Source organism: Dipteris shenzhenensis, chromosome 10 (genome assembly GCF_047967505.1).
Source record: "Dipteris shenzhenensis isolate YYH24624 ecotype China chromosome 10, Dip_SZ_1.0, whole genome shotgun sequence".
Lineage (NCBI taxonomy): Eukaryota > Viridiplantae > Streptophyta > Polypodiopsida > Gleicheniales > Dipteridaceae > Dipteris > Dipteris shenzhenensis.
In genome coordinates, this window is record NC_141605.1 from 29897951 (window position 1) to 29907799 (window position 9849).

Here is a 9849-nt window from a genome sequence, read left to right on the forward strand (position 1 = left end):
GTTTGAGGGCAGAAGGAGTCTTAGCCTCCGAGGGCAATGAGGGTTCACGATCTCGACAGAGGGTGATGGGTGAAAGTACAACAAAGGGAGAGGGCAACGGGTGAAAGTACAATAGACGATGATGGGTGTCGGAGATTCAAGTAGGGTTTTGATTACTTTGGCTTTTTGCTTTATTAGCCTAATTTTGTGTGTCTAAATTGTCTAATTAGCCTAAGGTCCTTGATTTCAAGCTCTATATCTCGAAGTATCAATATTAATTGGATATCAAATATATATAACTTTAGTATATTTTATATTTTACGGTCTTTATCTATGCTTATATATTCTTCTCTTATTAATTATGTTGTTTTTATTTAAATCGAAATAGATAGTTAGATATATGTAATAAATTCTTTGTTATAAAAAGATATATAGTATTCTTAATATGTATATTCTTTTCTTTATTTACTATGCTATTTTGATAAAAAATCAACATACATAGTTAGAATATACACAAATGTATGTTCTTAATATGTCTTAATTCTTTCTTTGTATGTTCTTAATTATTTCTTTGTACGTTCTTAAAAAATAATATATACTATGCTATTTTGATAAAAAATCAACCTACATAGTTAGAATATACACAAATATACGTTCTTAATATGTCTTAATTATTTCTTTGTATGTTCTTAATTATTTCTTTGCATGTTCTTAAAAAATAATATAGTAGTTCTTTATATACATCAATGGATCAATAACTAACTCATCCAAGTGCATATACATATACATTTTGAAATAGAATATATAAATATAAACGTAAATATAAAAGTATATTTATATAAATATAAATATAAATATATAGATAATAACCTTTAGTTGGATATCAAATATATATAAATTTAGTATATTATATATATATATATAGAGAGAGAGAGAGAAGAAATTGTAAATACATATAACTGCATATACATATTCCATATTTATTTAAAATATCTATTCACACCCATATATATATAGATTATTTCAATTTAAAATTTTATTTGCTTTTATTTATTTATATAAAATGTATAATCAAATAGGGTTTTGGCTCATAAGATTTGGCCACAAGGTGAAAAAGTTTACAATTCTTGTTGGGAACACCACTTGAGAACAGGTTTGGACAACTCAAAAAGATTTGGCCACAAGGTCAAAACTTTTTGAGGGTTTCCAAACTGTCTTTGGGGAATGAACTCAAGAGCTAGATGTGTAAAACTTTAGACCTTGTGGCCAAAACTTTCAAGGAACCAAACTCACAAATAGTATCTCACTAGAAAAACTTTTGACTCATGCAAATTTTGCCACAAGGTCAAAGATCTTCATCATCTTGTTCTAAGGATTTATTTATAAGGTCAATACTTCTCCACAATCTCTCTCTCGCTCTTTCTCTCTATCTCTCTCTCACACACACACACTGTTATGGATAATTTGTCTAAGGAAAAAGGCATTAATATGTCTATGTGTTTGTATGTGTGGCAATGGTATAATAAAATATGGCGTGCATAGGGCCCATGGTTGAGGTGGCAGGGCATGACCATGTGCCACCCTTCCATGTAAGAGGACCCATAAGGTGTGTTGTACATAATTCATGGTAGTAATGATATAAAATGATAAGGTGGCATGGGTCCTCCATGCACCACCCCTACACCTAGGCAGTCCCATGCCTACATTTAGTGAGATATGGCCCATGGGAGAAGTAATATAAAATAGGTGGAGATGGATATTATATTGGATTATTCCCTCCATGTAGGATAGGCCCATGTGGGAGGGGGGGTGTAGAAAGTCTAAGAATGCAAGTTAAATAATGGGAAAGTAGGATGAGGTGGCAAGATTCCTTGTGCCAACCCTCCACTTGTCCTCCTAGATGTTTGGACATATTATAAAATTGGGAAGAGACCAAGGGAGCATCTTAGACTTGGGATATGGGGGTTGATGTATGTGGAAAAATGAGGCAAAGGGTTGTCGCACACAATTGAGAGTGCATAACTGCCTAGCCCACATGGGACACTCTTCCACACACACCATGCATGTGGGAGGATGCATTTAATGGGAGAGACCCCCTCTCTTGGCTATAAAAGGAGGGGGCTATTCCTTGATGGAACACGCTCATTCTTGTAAAGCCACCTAGCTAGTACTTTGTTTCCCCTTCCCTTCCTTTCAAATAAAGCATGGCCCTCTTCCCTTGATGTCTCCATCTTTATGACCATATTCAAAATATTTTCCAAAAGGCACAATGTTTATGATGAAGTTATAACTTATTACAAAATAGACAAATTTATAACCATGTAGCATTCTGTTTGAAATGAGTGGTGCCCAACTTTATTAAATAGAGAAGATTTGACCATAACAAAATTTTCATGATGGGCAAAGATTTATGCAAGTTGCAAATGTTCACAATGGCCTGACAAGAAAGCAACCTGAAGAAGGTCTCTTAAAATATATGTTTCACTCAAAAGTTTATGGCATAATGTCAAAACTTTGTCACATCTTGTTCCTAAAGGATTGCAGATGTTAAGTCTCCACCTTGTGGCAAAACTTTTGTTCCTAAAGGATTGCAGATATTAAGGCTCCCCCTTGCTCGTTGAAGCTCTCTCTCTCTCTCTCTCTAAGGATGTTAAGTTTATGCCACAAGGCCAAAACTTTGTCACATTCTCTTTCCAAGGCTGGGGATGCAAATCTTCATGAAGCAAAAGGTTCTTGAATTGTCACATTAACTATCTGCATGTCCATATTACTTCACTTGATAGATAGACATCTCGATTCCCATATCATATAGTGTTGAATTGTCAGGATTTTAATGAGGTCTAAATGTCTGCTATGGCCAAATAAGAGATCAACATGAGGAAGGTTTTACAAGTCTACATCTTTTAAAATTATTGCCACAAGGTCAAAACTTTGTCACATTCTTTTTCAAAAGGATAGGGACCCCATGTTTCTGCCTTATGGCAAATACTTGGTGGATGCACTCACACATACAACAAGAACCTGAAGGAGGTTTGACCATGTGGTTAAATCTTTATGATGGCTGAAAATTTATCACATCTTTATGATCACCAAAGCTTCTTTAATTGTCATGATTTTGACAAGGTAAAACTATCCATAACATGAGGTGGCTAAAACCTGATCACTAAAATAAAATCTTGATGAGTGTACTTCCATCTAAAGTTTATGCCACAAGGTTAAAACCTTTCTAAATCTTGTTTCCAAAGGATAGGGATGCAAAGTTCAGGATTTTGACAAGGTCTAAATGTCCACAATGGCCACACAAGAGAGCAACCTTTCCTTGATGGGAAGAAAATCCTAATGAGTGTATATCCTTAAAAGTTTATGCCACAAGGCCAAAACTTTGTCGCATCCTATTTCTAAAGAATGGGGATACAAAGTTTCCACCTTGTAAGTAAGAATTTTCAGACATTAGGTCAAACCTTAGGAGAGAGAGAGAGAGAGAGAGAGAGTAAAAAAATCTTTTGTTTATAGTATCATGTGTTAAAAGAAAGTTTGCATGTATCTCTCAAGTCTATATCCATGGCACCCATAGTTTCATCAAAGAAGGACATCCAAGTCATTGATGGTGTTAGTGGTGATAGTGTTTGTGAATGGTATTTGTCTATGATAATCGTGGGAATATGACACCAAACTATTAATATATTTGTACTCAAGGATCTTGGAATGACCTTTAAGAAAGCTAGCAGCGTGGATGATGTACTTTCATCTAAAGTTTATGCCACAAGGTTAAAACCTTTCTAAATCTTGTTTCCAAAGGATAGGGATGCAAAGTTCAGGATTTTGACAAGGTCTAAATGTCCACAATGGCCACACAAGAGAGCAACCTTTCCTTGATGGGAAGAAAATCCTAATGAGTGTATATCCTTAAAAGTTTATGCCACAAGGCCAAAACTTTGTCGCATCCTATTTCTAAAGAATGGGGATACAAAGTTTCCACCTTGTAAGTAAGAATTTTCAGACATTAGGTCAAACCTTAGGAGAGAGAGAGAGAGAGAGAGAGAGTAAAAAAATCTTTTGTTTATAGTATCATGTGTTAAAAGAAAGTTTGCATGTATCTCTCAAGTCTATATCCATGGCACCCATAGTTTCATCAAAGAAGGACATCCAAGTCATTGATGGTGTTAGTGGTGATAGTGTTTGTGAATGGTATTTGTCTATGATAATCGTGGGAATATGACACCAAACTATTAATATATTTGTACTCAAGGATCTTGGAATGACCTTTAAGAAAGCTAGCAGCGTGGATGATGTGTTTGATGGAACTGCATGCTTGCAATGTGGTGATTTCACATGTATTACTGATGATAAGATGAGTACTCTTTGAAGATGGGGTGGAATGTGGTAGAGGAACTTGTGTGCCCTGAAATAGTTTCCTTAGCATTTCAAGCTATAAAAAATAGTGAGCTATTGTTTCTCATCGAAAGGAAGGTAGGCAAGCAAAGAGGCAAAAGATAGATGAGAGAAGTTCTTCAAAAGTTGATGGTGGAGGTACTCTTAAGGGTAAAGAAACATATGATAAGTCAAGAAATGATAGCATTGGTGGCAGTGGTGCTTTAGAAAAACAAGTTATACAATTTGCAAAGCCCCTTGATTCTCTGCCCCCTGAATTTTTTTTTAATTATATGGTGTAATGGAACAGAAACTAAACAAAGAATAGAGAGTACACAGCAAACTAGAGATGATAAAAAATTTTCTTCAATACTGATGTAGTACATATATGGCTCTGTCCACCCGTGTGCTCCCACAGTGGAGCTTAGATGGCGATCTAGACAGATACTATGTGAAGAGCTACTAGCTAGAAGATCTGATATGGTATAATGGACTAGGGAGGTTGCCTCTTTATGGCTATGAGGGCAGTAGTTGAATCAACATAGTTGGTGGACCCAACTAGCCAGCCTAGCAAGAATAAGGGGCTCCCACACAATCACCTTTCTACCATCAATGGTCTCATTGATAGACCTCATCTGACATACAAGTCAGGATCCATCCAGTGTCCCAAGCTCACACATGGCTTCTCCTCATATGGGAGCCTTACAACTTGAGCACCTTGGACCACTGGTGGTTACCAGGAGGGTGGGGCATTGAGCATGTCTAACACCCCCCCTTAATGTCCACCCGTAGGTGAACTACCTTCTCAGCCCAATGCTGAGTCTCTAAAGATAACCTAAAGCTGATACTTCCCGAGTGCCTTGGTGAAGATATCTGCTCCATTTTCTCTATTGGACAGTAGACCAATTCGACTATCCCGTCCTTGATCAAATCATGCACATACTAATACTGAATCTATATATGTTTTGTGTGCACATGAAACACTGGATTTTTAGCAATGGCCATGCAACTTTGATTGTCGCACCTCAGTAGTGTTGCCTCATCCTCTTGGACTCCCATGTGCCATAAGATCCTCCTCATCCCCACAATGCTTCACAAGTGGAAAACATGCTGCCTTGTACTCAGCCTTGGTAGAAGACAATGCCACTATTGGTTGTTCCTCACTGATCTAAGACAAGATACCTGAACCTAAAGAGAAACAATATCTAGAAACTGATTTCCTAGAATCAACATCTCCAACCCAATCTGAGTCACAATGATCAACCAAGGAAGTGCATGTACCATAAGTAATTCCATAATCAAGAGTGCCTTTCACATACCTCAGCACCTGCATCCCTGCATTCTAATGATTCTCCTGAGGCTTATTGGAGAACCTGCTTAAGACGCCAACAGCAAAACCGATGTCTGGTATCGTGTTGCATAGATAGATGAGACTGTCGACCAACTTCCTATACCTCCTGATGTCTACTAGTGGTGAGGCATCCTCCATAGACAACCTTGCATTTACCTCCATAGGTGTAGCTATCTCCTTCCACTCGGACATACCAAATGCCTTCAAGATCTCCCTTGCATATTTCTCTTGAGAGATGATTTTGTCTCGCTCTTACCAGACTTCAATCCCCAAACAATAGTGTATCAAGCCTAAATCTGTCATCTCAAACTCAGTACTCAATGCCTTTCTTGTTTGCTGGATCAAGTCTTCATAGTCACCTATGAATAAGGAGATCATCCACATATAGAACAATAATAGCAGATTTTCCACCTTTCGTGTAGACATACAAGTTAGCATCTAAGGCACATATTTTGAATTTTAATTTATGAAAAAATTTGTCTATCCATTGGTACCATGGTCTTGGGGCCTATTTCAACCCATACAAAGCCTTATTGAGCTTACATGCCTTGTTCTCAGAATGGGGGGCCTCAAACCTTGGTGGTTGAGCCACGTACACCTCCTCCTTAAGGTCACCATTCAAGAATGCTGATTTAACATCCATTTGATAAATTGGCCACTTTTTATGAGTAGCCACTGATAGTACTGTGCAAATAGTGGTCATTTTGGTAGTCGGAGCGAAAGATTCCTTAAAATCAAATCCTTCAACCTGCAAAAATCCTTGTGCAACCAATTTGGATTTGTACTTTTCTAGTGTCCCATCGACCTTGTACTTTACCTTCCAAACCCACTTGGTGCCAATAACCTTTCTGTTAGGTGGTCAATCTACCAGCTCCCAAGTTTCATTCTTCATGATGCTATCATATTCTACTTGCATAACATTTTTCCAATCTCGGTCTACAAGTGCTTCCTCCAAACTCACAGGCTTCTTTAGTTTTGCAATAATCTCAGCCATCAAGACCATATTGACTATGTGAGCAGAAGCCCTCCTTTGCTCCTTGATTCTCTGAGACTGCCTTGATCCATCTGCATGCTGCTCAACAAACATAGGAATTTGGTTATCATGGTCATAGAGTTGCCTTACCCATCGTGGCAATGGCTTTTCCGATGGTGTAACAACACCTTCGTCATCTGATATTTCCTCCTCCTTTCAAGCTCTTGGGATAGATCCATAGTGAATTACCTCTTCGCTTGATGATAAAGTGGAAGAGCTCTTCTCTGCCTCCATTGCATGTGGCTGCTCCCTGAACACCACATTGCAGCTCGCTATGATCTTATTTGCCTCTCGATCATACAACTTATAGGCTTTCTTCTCATCACAATAGCCTAAAAAGATACATTTGGTGCTTTTTGGTTGTAGCTTGTTTGTCTCTTTGTCTGGTACATTCACATAGCATTCACACCCAAACGTTCTGAAATGGGAGACAGATGGCTTCTTACTGCTACTCTAAGCCTCATCCGGTGTTTTACCTTTGAGTGCCTTTGTATAGTTGTTGCTGCAATCTCAGGGGGGTCACTCATCATATGTAACCCTATCACGTGAGTTCAACAGAAGGATATTTTTTATTCCTAAAATTTACAGAAATAAATATACATAAGGGACTATTTAAAATAGTTTTGGAAAAAATTTACAGATTTGTATAGAAAAGGGTTACATTTTATTAATGAAAAAATTTACAGATAAGGGATTTTAAATATAGGCCTTGAACGCACGTGATATAGAGGGTTTATACATAGTGACCCCCCCGAGGCTGCAATTAAGGATGTAAATCGTAGTATTGACAGTGTCAACCCAAAAGTGATTTGGTAGTCCAACGCCTTTCAACATACACCTCCCCATCTCCACGGTGGTCTCTATTCGGTGTTCAATAACTGAATTTTGCTGAGGCATATGTGGTGTCATCGTTTGTTGCTTGATCCCTTTGCTCTGCAAAAATCTCCAAACTCTATAGAAACAAACTCACCACCACCATCCGATCTGATTTTCTTTACTTTTCTCCCTGTTTCATTTTCAACAAGCTATAGCCATTCTTTCAATTTAACAAAAGCTTGAGCCTTTTTGCGAAGAAAGTACACCCACATCTTCCTACTATATTCATCAACAATCAATAAAAAATAGGAAGATCCCCCAAGGCCTGTGTAGGCATCTTACCGCATAAGTCAACATGCACCAACCATAAGTAAAGCACACAACTCCTCAAATTCCTCCTCCATAAGTAAAGCACACAACTCCTCAAATGACAATGGTTGGGATCTCACTTGAGTGTTAAGTGTTGTTACTAGTCCATCAAACCTTAGTGGACATATCTGGAGACACCACCGAGCTAGCTCTTCGCTAGTCTTTTGTATCCCAGCACCAACCATTTGGTCATGTAGATTTTTGATTCGGGTTATGAATGCCTCCGCTGTCTTTCCTTCATTAAACTTCTCAGCTGCAAGCTGATTCTCCAAGGTCTAGATCCTTATCTGAATCAGCATCTCATACTGACTCTTCAATATGTTCCAGGCCACAGGTCCCTTTGATGTATGTTGAATCATGGTTAAGACACTATCAGTAGTACTTGTAACCAGGGCACACAGAGCATCTGCATTCCTACATTTTCAAGCTCATAGAAGGTCAGCATTAGGAGGTATCATACTCCTTGGATTTGCTAGGTCGAGGGTTCCTTGTGGTTCTGGGTCAGCCCCCAATACTGTCTCCAGAAGCTCATATGAATCCAGAATAGCACTAATTTTAAACTTCCACAGAGTGTAGTTCGTACCATCTAGTTTGTCTTTAGTGAAGGTTGGTGGGTGAATCCTCAACACCTAGATTGTTGGTGTGACAGTAGTTGCTAAACTCGAGCCACTCCTTGTTGCCATCACTCCATATGCTAAAGCCCTTGCCTCTGTTCTATTCTTCGATCCTTAGAGCCGCCTAGGCTCTGATACCATGTTAAATTACATGGTGCAGTGGAACAAAAACTGAACAAAGAATATAGAGTACATAGCAAACTAGAGAGGAATAAAATTCTCCTTCAATACTGATGTAGTACATGTTGAGATATCGAGCTCCACTCGTGATATGCCACGGTGACCGTTGTGCATTTATGTCACCGACTTGTTAGCTGCAGATGCAGCCAGTACACCGCCCATGAATAATAGCTAGATGATAGCTATCTTTATGTACTCTAGTTAGTGGCTCAGTTAGTATGCCACCTAGGTTAGTTGAGTTTGGTTTGAGACCCACATATAGGGTTCACCTATTCCTTTTGTACTAAGAGAGTTTTTTTGGCTTTCACAACTAAGAAGAGGAAAACTATTTTTAGCCACCACGTTTGTGTGTATTCCCCCATTGTGTATGTGAGAAAGCTGCAAGTGAAACTCCTTACTTCTCTCCCACTCTCTTCACATGGTATCAGAGCTAGGTTCATGGTAAGGAGCTCAAGAAATCAAACCAATTTTGTGGTGTCTTGGTAAGAGGATCAATGTTGCTTTCCTTTTTTGAGTTTGGGAGCAAATCTATGGAGGTAGCACAGTCAGAAAGTGCAAGAGTGCATTGTCTCAGATTGGGATGCCCTTCGCGGTCTGGCAAGAGGGTAATATATGATTCGAGGCCATTTTGGGGTCCGTTTTGATGGCGAAAGTTTTCCACAGGCACTCAAAGAAGTGCCCTATTTTTTGCTATGCGACCACTGCTCCACAGGTCGGTGAAAACTTGCTGCAAAAATTTTTATTGCCTATTGATGAAAAATAGTCACTAGGAAGTGACTGTGTGGTCAAATACCACTTTCTCAATTTTGTAGATTTGCCCTTGTGAGGTAGAAGTTGTGTTTTTTGTAGTGATAGAATATTTTTGCACTGTTTTGTAATGGTGTCTGATGCTCTTTCACAGATAGTCACTAAAAAGCTTAAAAAGAACAACTTCCAACCATGAAGTTTAGAATGACCAATTTCCTTAAGGGAAAAGGCTATTGGGAGTTCATTTCTGGAGCTAAACAAGAACCAATTATTTCTAATGTTCCCAATGAACAGGAGTTGTAGGCATTTAAAGGATGGCATGAGAGAGCCAGAAAAGTTATGTACTGGCTGTCTATCAGTATTTTAGATTCTATGATTGTGCATATCCA